Source organism: Sturnira hondurensis, unplaced genomic scaffold, assembly GCF_014824575.4.
Source record: "Sturnira hondurensis isolate 20B ecotype Veracruz unplaced genomic scaffold, ASM1482457v3 Scaffold0000549, whole genome shotgun sequence".
Lineage (NCBI taxonomy): Eukaryota > Metazoa > Chordata > Mammalia > Chiroptera > Phyllostomidae > Sturnira > Sturnira hondurensis.
The window spans coordinates 580,549-599,660 of NW_028073180.1; the positions used below are offsets into that span (position 1 = coordinate 580,549).

At 39.2% G+C, this 19,112-nt stretch overlaps 1 pseudogene; it reads left to right on the forward strand.

The window, feature by feature from the left end:
* The first annotated feature begins 611 nt into the window (after positions 1–611).
* On the forward strand, positions 612–18,795 carry LOC118983929 (PRELI domain containing protein 3B-like; annotated as a pseudogene).
* Positions 18,796–19,112: the final 317 nt, after the last annotated feature.

Below are 19,112 nucleotides of genomic sequence, written 5' to 3' on the forward strand. Positions count from 1 at the left end.
GTATATGTTTACCATGGGTTAATTTAACTGTTCCCTACATTTAAAATCCTTTTACACAACCCAGGAGCAATTAAGTCCCTCAAAATCCTTGCTCTCTGTTGCACTACCAAATAAATATTAGAAATTGTGCAGATTCTTAAAAGAAGCTTCCCCCAATCTTCTCACACCTCTACAGTAGTTTTAAGATTGCCATTAAGACCAAATAATTTCTTAGATTTTCTATCTGGAGATAGGACTTTTTCAGCTTGAGGCGCCTTCAGTGATACCACAATATTTTTTTGAGTCTCCTCTAGTCCAAAAAGTCTCCTGTCGACCTTTGCCCTCATAATCTACTACACTGTTTCCATTTCTTTACAATCTTAACTTCTTGAAATAGAAGTCCCCGTTTGTTCTCTCTTCTTCCCCATTTCCTCAGCCTACTAGTGCCTGGCTCTCTTTCACCACCACCACCACTATAGCACTGCACTGTTTTTCAAAACACTCTCTTAATATCCTAATTATCAACGCATGGCTTTCCCCACCCCCCTCTTCACCCTACCTAACCTTTCTGGCAGTTAATACAGTTAACCACTTCCTCTTTCTCAATACTTAACCTAGTCTTCCACAAACCCATGTCTTCTTGTTTTCTTCCTCCCTTCTGCTACTTCATAAACTCCACGAGTTCTCCCAGTCTCTTCAGTGCGGGTTACTTAAAGCAGCACTGCTCAAAATGGTCCTTGGACCAGTATGAATTCACACTGCTTATGTCTGGTCCAGAAAGAGGTAAGTACAGAAATTAAGAGTGAATGCTTAGCAGCATTTATAGCAATTTAACATTTCATCAATATTCAAGCACATAATCACTGGACAACTCTTATTAAACAGAGTATATGGCACAATTCAGATGTTCTCCAACTTGTGTGGTGAGTTGCAGGTAGTATGGCTTATGTCCTTGTCACATGCAGTAAGACTACATTATAAGGAAGGAAATTTCAAAGTTAATTTGTCAACTGGAACCCCAAATGAGTGACTATTCACTTCTATAAAGTTATTTTATAGTCATTTAAATTTTTAATTAAGCCTGGTTCTGAAATTCATAGCTAAATTACAGAGGTAAAATTTGCATCATTTGTTTTTTATTATAAGTTATATGCCACAGTAAGCCTCACTGCTCTGTTTTGTCAAGAGAAGACACATGTCAGTGGTGAGTTAACAGTAGTAGTAGTAAACAGGCAGGCCCCACCACCTCTAGCCTGGCCAGCCTGGCTCAGGCTCCGAGAGAGCGGTAGGCGGCTTGGCCTCCCCCGCCTCCAGCATGACAGCACCCCCATCGGTGGCCCACCTCCCATGCACTTCCCAAGCAAAATCACCTGGTACTCTCCCGTGGTCTCTCTCCGTCTATTCACCACCTTCCAGGAAGTAGCTGAGACCGTGCCAGGTGAGCAGAACCCCTGGGCATCGGAGGGAGAGTGAGGGCCACCACCTCCAAAGCCCTGAGATTCCCAGCAGGGAGAGGGGTCAGGGAAGAGTAAGCCCCAATAACCGCAGTCCCAGGAGGAGGAGGAAGCTGAGACCCGGGCCGCGGTGCAGAGGGGGTTGGAGGGGGGAATCTGGCAGCAGTGGGAAACCCCAGGAGCCAAGAGTTCCCCGTGGAGTGGATGCCGAGCCCAGAACACCCATCACCCTGGATGGCAAGGGCGTCAGGTCTTGAGGTCGCCACAGTGGAACCCAGAGCCAGGCAAGGAGTGCCTGTATTTCCAGTTCTTGGAGCAGAAATATGGCTATCACTGCAAGGACTGCAACATACGACAGGAAAGTGCCTATGTGTGGTGTGTATAGGGCACTAACAAGGTTTACTTTAAGCAGTTTTGCAGAACTTGTCACAAGTCTTACAACCCTTAGGCAGTGGAGGGTATTATCTGTCAAAGCTGTAAACAGACTAGATTCTCCTTCTCAAACTCCACCACATTGACCCTAATCGGCCCTATCGCCAAAATTTGTGTGGCAGATGCAAAGGCAAACACCTGTCTTGTGACAGCACATTCAGCTTCAAATATATCATTTAAATGAGTGTAAAAAGCCAGTCCTGCTCAACGTGGGCTAGTGAGGCAGGCCCCTTTTCCTTTTGGCCTCTTATTTTCCTAAAAGGCAGTGTTTTTGACAAGGCTTTAAATAAAAATATTATCAAAAAACTTTAAAAAATAGTAATAGTAGTAAACAAATAATGACCAGAGAAGTGATCCCAAAGATTTAAAGACCTCAGTGTTTGTAATAATTTTACTCAGAAGTATATTTGAGTGTATAGCCATCATTCATAGCAAAGTGCTAAAACTATGAACTGAGAAATGAAGCAATAAAGCCATCAAATTTTAGTGGCATTTACATATAAAATAAAAAGAAACTAATTTTGGGCTTCCAGTCAAGATGGCAATGTAGGCAGACATGGCTCACCTCTTCACATATTCATATCCAGATTACAACTATAATTTAGAACAACCATCAATCACAACTGTCAGAAATCACACTGAGTGGAAGTCTGATGGCTAAAAATCCAAATTCATCAACACTGATAGGAGGGGCACAGATGTGAAATGGACTGGGCCCTCACGCCATGTGGGTAGATAAAAATTTGGGATAGTAGCTCAGGAGCAGGCAGACCCAGCTCCACACCAGATCCCTCAGCCCAGGGTTCTAGTACCATGATAGTAAATCCCTACAATTTCTGGCTGCAAAAACCAGTGGGGATTGAATCCCTGGAAGAAACTGCTAGAACCTCAAGCAGTTCCACTTAACAAAATCCACACATAGACTTACTCAGATCACTCCCTCTGAGATCCAGCATAGGATGGCAGCTTGAAAGGCACCAGTGGCACACCGGGAGAGGCTGGAGTGTCTGGCATCTGGGCTAGCACAGCCATTGTCCCTTTTCTGAGTCTTCTCACAGCAGAGCCAGGGAGCCACCAGGCTGGTGCCTTGTTTGAGACTACATCACCTGGCTAACACTGACCCACCTTAGAGATCCCCAGAGACTCTGCACCACCCAACTTACAGGCCCACCCAAGCTCGTTTTCCATATGAATGATGGTGTTGGCTCATGCTTCACAATCTCCTAAATCCTATCAAACAAGCAATAGCTGGCCTCAGCTCCATGCTGGGCACTAGCAGCAGCCAGTCTATATTCAAAGCTTTGCTTCACCTGAAAATATCCAAGCATAGCACAAGTAGCAGCCAGCTCAGATTGTTTTAAGCTCAGAAAGGGTGTCCCTGGGCAAAACACAGGTGGGGCCTGACCTTGACCTGTACCAACCAGGAAACCCCAGGACCAGCACACATAGTGAACAGCTGCAGACCAATTTGGAGCACTGCCACCCTGCCCCTGCACAGCTGATCCTCCACAGAGTGTGGAGATTGGTGATAAGTGGCCATAGCCAGTTGTTGAAGCTGGCTGGTCTGGGTAAATCCCTCCCATTGACCTGCCAACAGCAAACAAGGCTCAACTATAAGAAAGAGGAGGGTATACTCAGCCCACACAAAGGATGCACTTTGAGTAGGCAGCTTGCCTGATAGGGAAGGCTGTGCCACTGGGCCCTTCAGGATACCTACTATATCAGGCCACACTACCAAGATAGGGAATCATAGAAGCTCTACATAATACATAGAAACAAACACAGGAAGCCTGCCAAAATTAGGAGACAAAGAAGCGGCCCAAATGAAACTCCAGAACAAAACTCCAGATCAAAACTCCAGAACAAAACTCCAGATCAAAACTCCAGAAAAAGAACTAAACAAAATGGGGGTGAGCAATGTATCACATGCAAAGTTCAAAACACTGGTTATACAGATGTTTGAGGAACTTAGTGAGGACTTCAGCAGCATAAAAAAGATCTACTCAGAAACAAAGTTTACAGTAATTTAAATAAAAAACAATTCACAGGGAAACAACAGTAGAGTGCATAAAGCTGGGAATCAAATCAATTATTTGGAACATAAGGAAGGAAAAAAGCAATCAGAACAACCAGAAGAAAAAGAATCCATAAAATGAGGTCAGTGTAAGTAGCCTCTGGGACAACTTAAAGAGGTCCAACATTCAGATCATAGGGGTGCCAAATGGAGAAGAAAAATAGTAAAGAACTATTTGAAAACATAATGAAAGAAAACTTCCCTAATTTGGTGGATGAAATAGACATGCAAGTCCAGGAAGCACAGAGAATCCCAAAGAAGTTGGACCCAAGGAAGCACACACCAAGACACATCATAATTATATTACCCAAGATTAAAGATAAGGAGAGAATCTTAAAAGCAGCAAGAGAAAAGGAGATAGTTACCTACAAAGGAGTTCCCCTAAGACTAACAGCTGATTTCTCAAAAGAAATCTGCCAGGTAAGAAGGGGCTGGAAAGAAGTATTTGAAGTCATGAAAGGTAAGGACCTATATCCAAGATTACTCTACCCAGCAAAGCTATCATTTAGAATGGAAGGGCAGACAAAATGCTTCCCAGATAAGGTCAAGGTAAAGGAGTTCATCATCAACAAGCCCTTATTATATGAAATGTTAAAGGGACTTATCTAAGAAAAAGATGAAGATCAAAACTATGAACAGTAGAGTGACTACAAACTCACAACTATCAACAACTGAACCCCAAAACAAAAACAAACTAAGCAAACAACTAGAATAGGAACAGAATCACAGAAATGCAGATCACATGGAGAGTTATTAGTGGGGAGCGCTGGGGGGGTTGGGGGGGAGTACAGGGAATAATAAGCATAATTGGTAGGTACAAAATAGGGGGAAGTTAAGAATAGTATAGGAAATGGAAAAAATCAAAGAACATATGTGGACAATCATGGACATGAACTAAAGGGGGGAATGCTGGTGGAAGGTGGTGTGCAGGGTAGAGGGGGATAAAGGGGAGAAAAGATATGGGACAACTGTAATAGCATAATCAGTAAAATATACTTTAAAAAAAGGTGTTCCCATGAGACTGAGACTGAACTGTATTTAATATGGAGTAGATGCAAGTCCATACAAGAATTAATGAAGTGCATTTTCATGTAGAAAAAGGTCTCAAAGGATGAACAACAATATGCAGACAGGTGTTTCTTTTCATTTTAATTTTATACAATATATTAAGGTTTATACAATGTATGTTTTGTAATAAGTAAGTCTATATAATTTTTCATTTATATATACACACAATCACTTGTATATGAGGTTCTTACATTACAAATAAAGTTGTATAATATTAATCAGAGATGCATATTATAATCATAATAACCAACCTCCATAAAAGAAGAAGATACAACTAAAAAGCAAACACTAACATAAGACAGTTAGAGAGCTTGTTTTAAGATGAAAGAAAGTAGGCTTTAGAGCAAGGAGTTTTATCAGAGATGAAAAAGATATATTGATGAAAGTGTCACTCAAGAAGACATACGAATTTTAAACATTCATCTATCAACTTCGATAGCTTCAAAATTCACAGTGTAAGAATGGACAGAACTAAAGGCAGATATAGACAAATATCCAATTATAATAAAAGATTATAGCACTCCTTTTGTGGAATTGATAGGACAAATACAACAAAATAATTGAGAATTTTCCAGATTTTTTAATTGTAATTTTAATCTGCTAATTTAAAACAAAACTGTATTTGATTTCAACCATTTGAAATGTATTTAAGCTTGTTTTATGGCTCCATCTGTGGTCTATCTGGATAAACGTTCCATGTGTTTAGAAAAAGATATATATTCTCCTATTGTTATGTGTAGCATTCTATAAATATCATAGGTTAATTTTGTATATAGTGTGAGTGAGAGGTCAAGGCTCATTTTTTTAATATAAATATTCAGTTGTTTCAGTGCTGTTTGCAAAAAAGACATTCCTTTATCAGATTGCCTTAGTACCTTTTACAAGTCAATTGATTTTAATGGTGTGGACTATTACTAAACTCTCTATATTTTTATTATATTGTATTGATTATGCTGTTGTCCTGATTTTTTCCCCTTTGCTCACCCTCCACCCAGTACCCTCCACTCCCTTAGGCAATCCCTCCATCATTGTTCATGTCCACAGATCATGCATATAAGTTCTTTGGCTACATGATTCCTACACTGTACTTTATATCCCCATGGCTCTTCTGTAACTACCAATTTGTACTTCTTAACCTCTCACTTCTTCACCCATTCCCCAAACCCCCTTCTGTCTGGCAATCATCAAAATACCCTCTGTATCCATGATCCTGTCTCTTTTATTCTTGCTGGCTTAGTTTGTTTTTTATACTCAGATGTTCATAGGTATATATTTTTGTCATTTTATTGTTTGTAGTTTTTATCTTCTTTTTCTTAAATAAGTCCCTTTAGCTTTTCATATAATAATGGTTTGGCAATAATTAACTCCTTTAGATTTTTCTTGTCTGGGAGTTCTTTATCTGCCCTTCTAAATGACAGCTTTGCTGGTTAGAGCAATCTTAGGTGTAGATAGCTGCTTTTCATGACTGAATATTTGTTTTCTTTTTTAAAATGTATTTTATTGATTATGCCATTACAGTTGTCCCATTTCCCTCACTTCATTCCACTCCACCCTGCACACCCCGACCCCCACCATTGCCCCCTTTAGTTTATGTCCATGTGCCACAAGTTCTTTAGATTCTATATTTCCCATACTATTCTTGCCCTGCCCCCTGCCTATTTTCTACTTACCATCTATGCTACTTATTTTCTCTCCCTTCTCCCCCCTTCTCCTCCCACTCCCCTGCTGCTAACCCTCCATGTGATCTCCATTTCTATGGTTTCACTCCTGATCTAGCTGTCCTCTTAGATTGCTTTTGTTTTAGGTGTGATTGTTAATAACTGTGAGTTTTCTGTCCTCTCACTGTTCATATTTTTATCTTCTTTTTCTTAGATAAGTCCCTTTAACATTTCATATAATAAGGGCTTGGTGATGATGAACTCCTTGAACTTGACCTTATCTAAAAGTACTTTATCTGCCCTTCCATTCTAAATGAAAGTTTTGCTGGATAGAGCAACCTTGGCTGTAGGTCTTTGAATTTCATGACTTGGAATACTTCTTTCCAGCTCCTTCTTGCCTATAAGGTGTCTTTTGAGAAATTCACTGACAGTCTGATGGGAACTCCTCTGTAGGTGACTGTCCCCTTATCTCTTGCTGCTTCTAGGATTCTGTCCTTCATTTTAGTCTTGGCTAATTTAATTATGATGTGCCTTGGTGTGTTCCTCCTTGGGTCCAAATTCTTTGGGTCTCTCTGAGTTTCCTGGATTTCCTGGAAGTCTATTGCCTTTGCCAGACTGGGGAAGTTCTTCTTTATTATTTGTTCAAATGAGTTTTTCACTCGTGGCTGTTCCTCTTCCCCTTCTGGTACCCCTATAATTCGGATGTTGGAATGTTTAAAGATGTCCTGGAGGTTCCTAAGCCTCTCCTCATTTTTTTGAATTCTTGTAACTTCACTTATTTCTCTTTGGTAATTTCTTCCTTCCTTCTGGTCCACCCACTCAATTTGAGTCCCAGTTTCCTTTCCATCACTATTGTTTTCCTGTGCATTGCCTTCATTTCTTTTTCTTTTTAAGATTTTATTCATTCATTCATTCATTCATGTGTTTATTTATTTTTATTTTTTATTTTTAATATATTTTATTGATTATGCCATTACAGTTGTCCTGTTTCCCCCCTTCATTCCCCTCCACCCTACACACCCCCTCCCCCACCATTTCCCCCTCCTTTAGTTTATGTCTACACATCTCAAGTTCTTTAGATTCTATGTTTCCCATACTATTCTTGCCTTCCCCCTGTCTATTTTTTACCTACCATCCATGCTACTTATTCTCTGTACCTTCTCCCCTCTTCTCCTCCTCCCACTCCCCTGTTGCTAACCCTCCATGTGATCTCCATTTCTATGGTTCCACTCCTAATGTAGCTGTTTTGTTAGGTTGCTTTTGTTTTAGATGTGGTTGTTAATTGAGTTTGCTGTCCTTTCACTGTTCATATTTTTTATCTTCTTATTTTTAGATAAGTCTCTTTAATATTTCATATAATAAGGGCTTGGTGATGATGAATTCCTTGAATTTGATCTTATCTGAGAAGCACTTTATCTGCCCTTCCATTCTAAATGAAAGCTTTGCTGGATAGAGCAATCTTGGATGTAGGTTCTTGTCTTTCATGACTTGGAATACTTACTTCTTTCCATTCCCTTCTTGCCTGTAAAGTCTCTTTTGAGAAACCAGCTGACAGTCTGATGGGAACTCCTTTTTAGGTAACTGTCTCCTTATCTCTTACTGCATCTAAGATTCTCTACTTCAATTTTATCTTGGCTAATGTAATTATGATGTGCCTTGGTGTGTTCTTCCTTGAATACAACTTCTTTGGGACTCTCTGAGCTTCCTGGACTTCCTGGAAGTCTATTTCCTTTGCCAGGCTGGGGAAGTTCTCTTTTATTATTTGTTCAAATAAATTTTCCACTTGTTGCTGTTTCTTTTCCCCCTCTGGTACCCCTATAATTCAGATGTTGAAACGTTTAAAGATGTCCTGGAGGTTCCTAAGCCTCTCCTCATTTTTTTGAATTCTTGTTTCTTCATTGTTTTCAATTTAGTTGTTTCTTTCTTTCTTTTGGTCCACTCTTTTTATTTGAGTCCCAGTTTTCTTCCCATCACTATTTGTTCCCTGGGCATTTCCCTTCACTTCACTTAGTGTAGCCTTCATTTTTTCATCTAATTTGCTACCAAATTGAACCAGTTCTGTGAGCATCCTGATCACCAATGCTTTGAAATGTGCATCTGATAGGTTAGCTGTCTCTTGGTTCCTTAATTATGTTGTTTCTGGAGCATTGATCTTTTCTTCCTTTTGGGCCTTTTATCTTGTTGTGCCTGTTACATATGATGGCCATAGCCTTAGGTGTTCACCAGGGTGGGGCAACCCAGTCACTAGATTGTGACGCTGTATGTGGGGGCAGGGTCTGAGGGGGAACAATGGTGCTTGCTCTGCTCTTTGTTGGCCCTTAGTCCTTTCTGCCACTTCCCCCAAGTAAACTGTGCCTTTCTGGTGCTGATTCCTGTGTGGGTGGGCTTGTGTATGTTCTAGGACCCTGTGGGTCTCCCCAGTGAACTCTTCTGTGAGGCTGGGAGTCTCTCCCTGAACGTCAACCCCACGGGTGTTTTCAATCAGTGTTTTGATGCTGTATTTCCTGGTGCTGGGATCCTGGGTTGCACCGTCTGTCTGACTCCCCAGTTATCTGCTTGTGAATGTGGGACCACCGCCCGGCCAGCCAGTGGCCCTACATGTGGTGCCACACTTCTGAATCACCTCCTCACTGGGTCTGCCTATTGGCACCCCATTCCCAGTGTCTTCCAGTTGCTGCCTGCATGCCCAAGGTCCACCCTCTGCATCTTGCATGCCCAGGGTGCCTTGCAGTTCTGGTGTCACTGCTTCCTCTGCCACACTACCCCTTTCCACTGGGCCACTGGACTCCTTCCTTTCTACCAGTCTGTATGAATGTGTCTATTTTAGTTCCATGGCTGTCCGACTTTCATACAGTTCATTTTTTGTCAGTTCTTGTTGTTATTTTGTTTCTAAATTTTTGTTGTCCTTGTTTTGGTTGTGCAAGGAGGCACAGTGTGTCTACTTATGCCTCCACCTTGGCCAAAAGTCTTGGCCTTCTATCTTGATTGAGAGCCTTACTGGGTAAAGTAGCCTTGGGTGCAGGCCTCTGGTTCTCATTACTTGGAATATTTCTTGCTATTCTCTTCTGGCTTGGAGCATTTCCATTGATATGTCAGCTGCTAGCCTTATCAAGGACCCCTTCTATGTTATTTCCTGTTTCTCCCTTTCTGCCTTTAAGGGAAGGAGCAGAAGCCACACTAACCTCAATCCAGGACCAAAATACAACTAAACGGTGGAGAAATTACCCACAACAAACAACTGCACAAGAGCAAGAGAGAATCCTCAAAATCTTGTACACACAGAAGAACCAGCTTCAACACAACCTGCCCACACCAGCATACCAGAATACAAGACATGGTGGACAAAGTGACTCTCAGTTAACCAGCTGGAGGGAAGGACCCACCAAAGAAACACCAAACAACAATCAAAATCCAAAAACATACAGAGAGCCAATATAAATAACAACCCAAGACCAGCAAGCTCAGGAGAGTAAGGAGACGGCACCACTGAATGTCACAGGTATTCTACCACAGAGGTTCACACGGTAAACCCAGGGAATCAGAACAGAACAAGTTAAGAAGCAGAGGCTAACAAGAAGAGTCTCACAAACAATGGGAAGGCAAAGAAACAAACCCCAAATGAAAGAAAAGAAGGAAGCCTCAGAAAGAATGCTAAATGAAATAGAGGCAACTCAACTATCAGATACTGAGTTCAAAGCAATGGCTATTGGGAAGCTCATTGAGCTCACAGAGAATTAGCAGAAACTACAAGAAAACTACAAAGAACTCACTTCAAACTATATCGGCTTGGGAGAGGAAATAGAAACTATCAACAAGAGCCAAGAGGAAATGAAGAATACAATTTCTGAGCTAAAGAACACAGTAGAAGGAATCAAAAGCAGGCTTGATGAAACAGAGGATTGGATCAGAGAGCTGGAGGGCAAGGTAGAAAGAAACACCCAGAAAGAGCAAGAAAAGGAAAAGAGGCTCAGAAAGAATGAGGAGGGATTAAGGGAAATGCAGGACAACATGAAAGGTAATAATATCCGTATAATAGGGATACCAGAAGGAGAAGAAGAGCAAGGGATGGAAAACCTGTTTGAAACAGTCATGATGGAAAACATTCCCTAATTTGATGAGAGAAAAGGGTACACAAATCCAGGAAACACAGAGTCCCAATCAAGAGAAACCCAAAGAGGCCCACTTCAAGACACATCATCATTAAAATGGCAAAATTCCAAGACAGATTCACCTTCTTCCGTTGTTATCTGTGGGTTGTTCCTTTGTTGGTGTGTTTCCTCTTTCAGCAGGTGTACTGGTCTCCACAGCTCCCACTGTGCAAATTCTCTGGAGTAGCAAAGTGAAATTTGTCTCACTGTCTCAGTTATTAGGGTGACTCCTCTTTGGGTCTAACTCTGGTCTTTTGATACCTCCAGGTTTTATTGTCTCATCATCTGATTTTTCAGTGTTCTCTACAATTTTTGGTCTCCAACCTTCATATATGCTGGGATACCGTTGGCTGTTCACTCTGTTCCTCAGAAGATTGCCTAGGTGTTTCACCTGTGCACAAGGGGAAGTGGACTCTGCTCCCACCTATCTCGCTGCAGTCTTCCCACTGAGGAAACATCAACATTTTTCTCCCTGTGTTCTCCACTAGGACTTTTATGGTTTCACAACATACATTGAGGTATTTTATCCATCTTGAGTTTATTTTTTGTGTATGGTATAAGTTGGCGGTTGAGTTTCATTTTTTTATATAGTTGTCCAGATCTCTCAACACCATTTGTTAAAGAGACTATTTTTACTCCCTTAAGCTCCTGCCCCATTAGTCAAATATTAATTTTACTGTAAGGACTTGGGTTTATTTCTGGTTTCTTTATTCTGTTCTCATCATCTATGTGTCTGTTCTTATGCCAGTTCAAGACTGTTGTGATTACTGTGGCCTTGTAATTACTCATAATATAGTTTGACGTCAGGTATGGTGATCCCTTCTACTTTGTTGTTCTTTCTCAAAATTGCTGAATCTACTCAGGGTGATTTATGGTTCCATATAAATTTTGGAAATGTTTGTTTTACATCTGTGAAATATGTCATTGGTATTTTAATAGGGATTACATTGAATCTATAAGTTGCTTTGGGTAGTACGTACATTTTGTTGATGTTAATTCTTCCAATCCATGAACACAGTATGTGCTCTCATTTATTTTTGTCTTCCTTAATTTCTTTCTTCAGTATGTGTAGTTTTCTGAGTACAGATTTTTTGCCTCCTTGGTTAGGTTTATTCCTAGGTACTTCATTTTTCTTGGTACTCAATGGTTCTTGGCAATCCCTTCTGTCCTGCAAAGATTCTTTTGAGAAATCAGTGGACAGTGTCATGGTAACTCCCCTATAGGTAACTAACCTCTTTTCTCTTGCTACTTTTAAGATTCTCTCTATATCGTTAACCTATAGCATTTTAATTATGATGTGTCTCAGAGTGGGCCTCTTTGCATCCATCTTGTTTGAGACTCTCTGCTTCCTGGGTTCACATGTCTATTTCATTCACCAAAGTAGGGAAGTTTTCTCATTATTTTTTCAAATAGATTTCCAATTTCTTGCTCTTTCTCTTGTCTTTCAGGCTCCCCTGTGATATCAATGTTGGACTGTTGTAGACCATTCTGTCTGGTTTTAGGAATTTATCTGTACCCCTTGTGGCTAAGGGCGAGAGGTGACCTTTGGAATTCGAGCCGCAGGAGACAAAGCTTGTCTCTGGTAGCAAATGCTGCCTTAGTTTCCTCTCTCTGCCCCCAAAGCTTGGTTGGAAGTCAATGACGGGTAAGACCCCTCACGGGGGTGGGGGCAACCTAAGCCACACTCCATCACTTGGGAGGTCTTCATGGAACGACTCTTGGGGGGCTGCAAAAAAGAGCAATGGAATCTCGCCCCCCCCCCCCCCCCCCCCCCCCCCCCCCCCNCCCCCCCCCCCCCCCCCGGTTTTGTCAAAACCCAAGTCCCCATGTTCTCTGGGAGAGGCGCTTCCTGGCTCTAATCCCCTTAAGCCTGAATACCTGTTGGGGAGAGGTGCAGCTTCTTGCCTTGCTAGAGCATGTCCTGGGGAAAAATCTGGCAGCACAAAACTTGCTGATAAACCTGTGAAATCTGCTCTGCTAAGAGTGCTTTCATTCATCTGATAAGGGTCTGAGAGGAAATGAAGATTTCTCCCAAAGTTTCTGCAACTCTCTTCCTGACAGACACTGACTCAGACTCTGAAGCCCTCAGATATCTTTGAAATGTAATCTACTGTTTGATCCTTGCCACTCTGTATTCCTGTGTATTACAACCCAATAAAAGGCTATGGAGGAAGGTGCTTGGGGCCTTTTTCTCCTTGGAGAAACTGGCCTTTGTCTCCCTTGAGAAACTGGCCGCAGCTCACTTCTCCTCCCCAAGCAGATCTGTCATGTCTCAGTCATTATTCACTTTCGTCCTTGGCACCTGGGGGGACTCGTGAGAGAAGTCGCCCCCACATTGGACTTCTTAAAGTTGTTCCAAAGGCTGCTATTCTCATTTTTCTGGGGACTTTTTTCTTCTTCTTGTTCTGAATGGTTGTTTGTTTCTTCCTTATGTTCCACATCAGTGATTTGATTCTCAGCTTCATCCAGTCTACTATTGTTTCGCTGTAAACTGTTCTTTACAATTTAAATTTGTTTAAATTTAAATTACAGTGCTGGCATATAAACAGATACATAGATCAATGGAACAGGATAGAGACCCCAGAAATAAACCCATATCTTTATAGTCAATTTATATTTGACAGAGGAAACAAACACATTCAATGGCTAAAGGTAGATTGTTCAATTAGTGGTATTTAGCAAATTGGACAGATATATGGAAAAAAGTGAAACTAGACCATCTTCTTGTACCACACACATGAATAAACTCAAAATGGATGAAAGATTAAATGTTAGAACCAAAACCATAAAAATCCTAGATGAAAACATAGGCCATATAGTCTGGGACATTGTTTGTAGCTGTATTTTTTTCTGAGGTATTTCTTCAGGCAAGGGAGAGAAAAGAAAAATAAATGCCTGAAACTACATCAAACTAAATAGTTTTGCATAGCAAAGGAAACCATCAACAAAATAAAAAGACAACCCACTTAATGGCAGAATATATTCTCCAATACATTTGGTAAAGGGTTAATATCCAAGCTTTACAGACAACTTATAACACTCAACACCAAAAAAAAAAAAAAATCCAATTAAAATTGGGCAAAGGACCTGAATAGCCTAGTCATTTTTATGGAAAAGCCTGCTGGGATTTTATTGTAATCTTTTTTTTAATGGCTTTTAAAAAATATTTTATTTATTTATCTTTAGAGGGGAGGGGAAAGAGAGAAATATCAATGTATGGTTGCCTCTTGTGTGTCCCCTGCTGGGAACTGGCCTGCAACCCAGGCATGTGCCCTGACTGGGAATCGAACCACGATCGTCTGGTTCGCAGGCCCGCGCTCAATCCACTGAGCTACACCAGCCAGGGCAAATCTTAATCTATAAATATAGTATACTTCTCAATTTATTTAGTCCTTCTAAATTTTCTTTGAGTGGTGTTTGTAGTGTTCAGTGTAGATGTCTTCCATATTACTTGTCAAATGTATCACTGAGTATTTAAATTGTATATGTAAATGCTATTGAGTTTATTTTCTTTCTTTTTTTTTAGTTTATTTTCTATTTGGGTGTTGGTAGCACAGTTGGCCCTTGAACAATGTGGGGATGAGGGGTATGGACCACTTATTCAGTCAAAAATCCATATATAATGTTTGACTCCCCCAAAACTCACCGACTAATAAACCTACTCTTGACCAGAAGCCTTAACGATAATAAACAGCTAATTAACACATATTTTGTATGCTATATGTATTATATATTGTATCTTACAATAAAATAATCTAGAGAAAAGAAAATATTAAGGAAATCATAATGAGGAGAAACTATTTATTTAAAGACCCACACGTAAGTGGACCTAAACAGTTCAATCCCATGTTGTTCAAGGATCAACTTTATATAGAAATACAGTTGGCTTTGTATATTGCTCATGTGTGCTACAGCTAAATTCACTAATATCATCTATGTACAGCATAATATTATTTTGGAATAAAGACAATTTTATTTTTCCCTTTCTAATCTTTATGGCTTTTATTTCGTTTTCTTCCTTTATTGTACTGACTAGGGATTCAGGTACAGTGTTTAGCAGAAGTGGTGTGGGTGAACAGACCTCTTTACTCCTGAATCTATTGAAAAAACAAGATACTTTTTCTTTAGCCTAGTGGTACAGTGAATGACATTGACTATTTTTTTTTGAGAATTATTTTTATGGAGATACAATTATTATACTATAGCATTTACCTTTTTAGAGAGTACAGTTTATCCCTGGCTGGTGTGGCTCAGTGGACTGAGTGCCAGCCTGTGAATGCAGGTTGGGTTCCCAGTCAAGGCACATGCCTGGGTTGCAGGCCAGGTCCCCAGTAAAGGGCATGCAAGAGGCAACCACACACTAATGTTTCTCTCCTACTCTTTCTCCCTCCCTTCCCCTGTGTCTAAAAAGAAATAAAACCTGGCCCTGGTTGGTGTAGCTCAGTGGATTGAGTGCGGGCCGTGAACTGAAGTGTCATGGATTCGATTCCCAGTCAGGGTACACACCTAGGTTGTGGGCCAGGTCCCCAGTGGGGGCCACATGGGAGGCAACCACACATTGATATTTCTCCCTCCCTTCCCCTCTCTCATGAATGAATGAATGAATAAATAAATAAATAAATAAAATCTTTATAAAACAACAGTACAGTTCAGTGGTTTTAGTATTTTCACAGAATTGTAAACTATTTCCACTATAAAATTCCAGATTTTTTTCTTTCCAAAAGAAATTCTGTACCTACTAGCAGTTTCTATTCCTTCATCTCTCATCCTCTTATGCCTAATCTACTTTCTATATCTATGCATTTGTATCTTCCAAATATTTCATATAAATTGAATCATACAACATGTTTTCAACATTCATCCATATTGCAGCATGAGTCAGTACTTATTCCTTTATAAGACTGAAAATATTGCCCTGTATGGAAATATCATATTTATTTATCCATTAATTAGTTGATGCACATTTCATTCTTTCTACATTTGTTTCCCACTTTTGAAGTAATGATGCCATGAACATTCATGTATAAGGTTTGTGTGGATGTATGCTTTCAATTATTTGGTTGTATAATTGGAATGGAATTGTTAAACTTTACAAGGATTTGCCAAACAGTTTTGCAGAGTAGCTGTATTATTTTACATTTCCACTAAAGATGTATGAAAGTTTCAGTTTCTCCACATCCTCATCAACATTTGCCATTAACTTTCCTTTTTATTTAAGCATCAAAATGTGAAATGGTATTGTGTTGTGGTTTGGATTTGTATTTTCTTAAGTAATGATGTTGAGAATCTTTTCATGAGCTTTTTATTTATTTGCATTATCTTCTTTAGAGAAATGTCTATGCAAATTTTTTGCTCATGTTAAAATTGGGTTATTTGTCTTTTTACTATTGAATTCTTTCTTTATATACAAGTTCCTTACCAGATATATGAGCTGCACATATTTTTCCCATTCTGTGAGTTGTCTGGTAATTTTTTATTGTGTCTCTAAGCAGAAAACTTTAATTTTAATCAAACCCAATTTATCTATTTTTTTTCTTGAACATGCAAACCTAATCTATGATGAAAGAAATTGAACCAGTAGTCACCTCTGAAGACTGAGGGTAGGCATTGACTTGGAAAGGGCACAAGACAACTTTGTGCAGTGATGGATATGTTCTCTATCTTGATGATCTATGGATTACAAAGGTATATCTATTGGTCAAAACACTTTGAACTGTAGATGTAAGATCTGTGCTTATGTGAGCTTTAATTTTAAAAAATAAAGGACAAGGGCAATACTTACTTGGTAAACAATAGGCATATGTTTCAAGCCAAATTACCTCAAGATGTTTGCAAAGATAAAGAAAAAAACAGAATACCTGCCATGTGAAGTCTGTAAGAACATAAGGTTCCAGGGAAAAGAGACCTTCTAATTGGTTCTGCTGTCTCAGCTGAGCTTTATTGACTCAATCTACCCAAAGAATGTCATTCCACCCAATGAATGCTGTGAACTCTATATACCATACTTTATCAATAATTAATAATAATATGATCCACACACAAACAAGACTGCTAAAATGTTATACTTACCATGTAGTTATTTTAAACAGGATTTGATTTTCACCAATTATCAGAGATGATGCTTAATTCAAAGTATTTGTTGTGGTGCTCTGTCAAGCATTATTGAGAAATTAAATTATTAAAAGACCTATGTACTCAAAACTCTCAAGGACATCAAAAACAAGAAAAATCTGAGAAACCATCCCAGTCTAAGCAGCCCAAATAGAAATAACTAAATGTAATTGGTATCCTGGATGGGATCTTGGAACAGAAAAAGGACATTAGGTTAAATAAAAACTAAGGAAATCTGAATAAAGTATAGACTTTATTAATAATAATTTGTCTGTATTGTTTCATTATTTGTAACAAATGTTCTATACTATATGTATACATATAGTATACATATACTATACTAATATATGGTGTTTATTTTATTTTTTATTGTTGTTCAAGAATGTTAATAATAGGGGAAATTTGTGCCAGGGATGACAGAAACTCTCTGTACTAGTTTCTTAATTTTCCTGTAAACATGAAACCACTTTAAATATAAAATCTATTTTGTAAAAAACACCTATGTGAGCGAGTTGTTTATATTATGGTAGGATCTGGGAAACAAACACTGTGAAACACAACTATTAAAAGACTAAGAAAGGACAGACTTAAAACATGGAGTGTGAAGAAAAGGGGCAGCACCCCAGAAACATAATAGTTGGTTTTAAATGTTTCTGTTACTGTCTTTAGAAGTTCCTTTCCTCCATATAGTTGCTTCAAATGTAATCAGCATTAACAATCTCTCCTCTGGCAGCTGCTGTTGTTTCTATTTCTATCCCTTGATAATCTGATTATGGGACATCTGCAAATTCCTCCAAAGAAATTACTAGCATAAAATATTAATGAAAATGTAGTTGTTTTTGTTGATTTTATAGGGGAAATGGTGAAGGCTTTTATGTTGAATGTGACCTACAATCTTTATTTATCCCTTAAATTGGAGGTTTATAAGGATATTATTGAGGCAGTTAGGGAAATTTGAGTATATACTGAATAGCATACATTGTATTGTATCAACTTTAAGTTCCTGAGTGAGACAGTAGTACTGTGGTCATATAGGGGAATGACCTTGTCCTTAAGATACACATACTGCAGTATTTAGTGGTTAAGTTTCATGATGTCTACAACTTTCAAATAATTCAGAAAATAATATACATATACACATTTCTCTCTGTGTCTACTTTTTTTACCTGCTTGTGGATATACAAAATGTAACTATGCCTCTATTTATAAAGCGTACACACTCAGTGGACTGGAGGTGGCTGAGGGGTATGGCAAGGACAGATGTGGCCTTTTCCTCTTTGTGCATTGGGGCATCCAGATATCACCCAGGCTGAGGCACCAAGAAAATCTAGACTTCACAGCATGTCTTTGACTACCTTAGGGAAACTGTTACAATGGTTGCAATGTAGAAATATGTAAACTTTATGAACCCAAGTGTGGTTGGAGTTGACGTACAGGACAAATACATATAAATCACTCTGGAAAGTTGCACAGCCATATACTTCCAAGCACAGAGTAGTCACTGTTTTCCATTGTGAAATCTCTTATTAGTATAATAAGAGATTAGTATTAGTGCAGCAAGAACCAAAGCATATGTGTAAGAACATCCTCCCATGGAGAAACAGTGGGACATAAATCTACTAGTATTGCATTTACAGATATGATTTCAGTAAATGAGATTTATATACCAACCACATCCCCAGAAACACTTTTGACTCAAGAATTCAAAATCACTGTGAAAGAAGTCAGTCTCAGTAGTTATCTCCAAGGCTGAGAATCAATGGATTTGTTAATACAAACATAAATTAAGTGCTGAAATTGACAAATTGACAACTTTAGCAAGAGGAAGCGTAAGAACATGGATGATAGCAGCAGTATGTGTGGGGAAATAATGATGAAAGTTGACATACAACACCCAGTTCCCACAGGTCTCTACTAGCTGGCAATATATTTATTTGTTATGTTAAAAATACAACTATATTTTAAGTCGATTTTTTTAATGAGATGAAGAAAGGCTGTGCCACACTTGATCAAAACAAAGCGGAGCTGGTTTCTAAATAAAAGGGATCATCTGAAATTATTAGTGGTGTTTGAAATGACTGCAGTTTTGAGGATGCCAGTATCTATGTGAAAAATTAACAGTTTTTGAAAAGTACTTGGAAATTGATGTTAATCATATTAACTTTCTTAAGATAAAATTTTTTTTTTC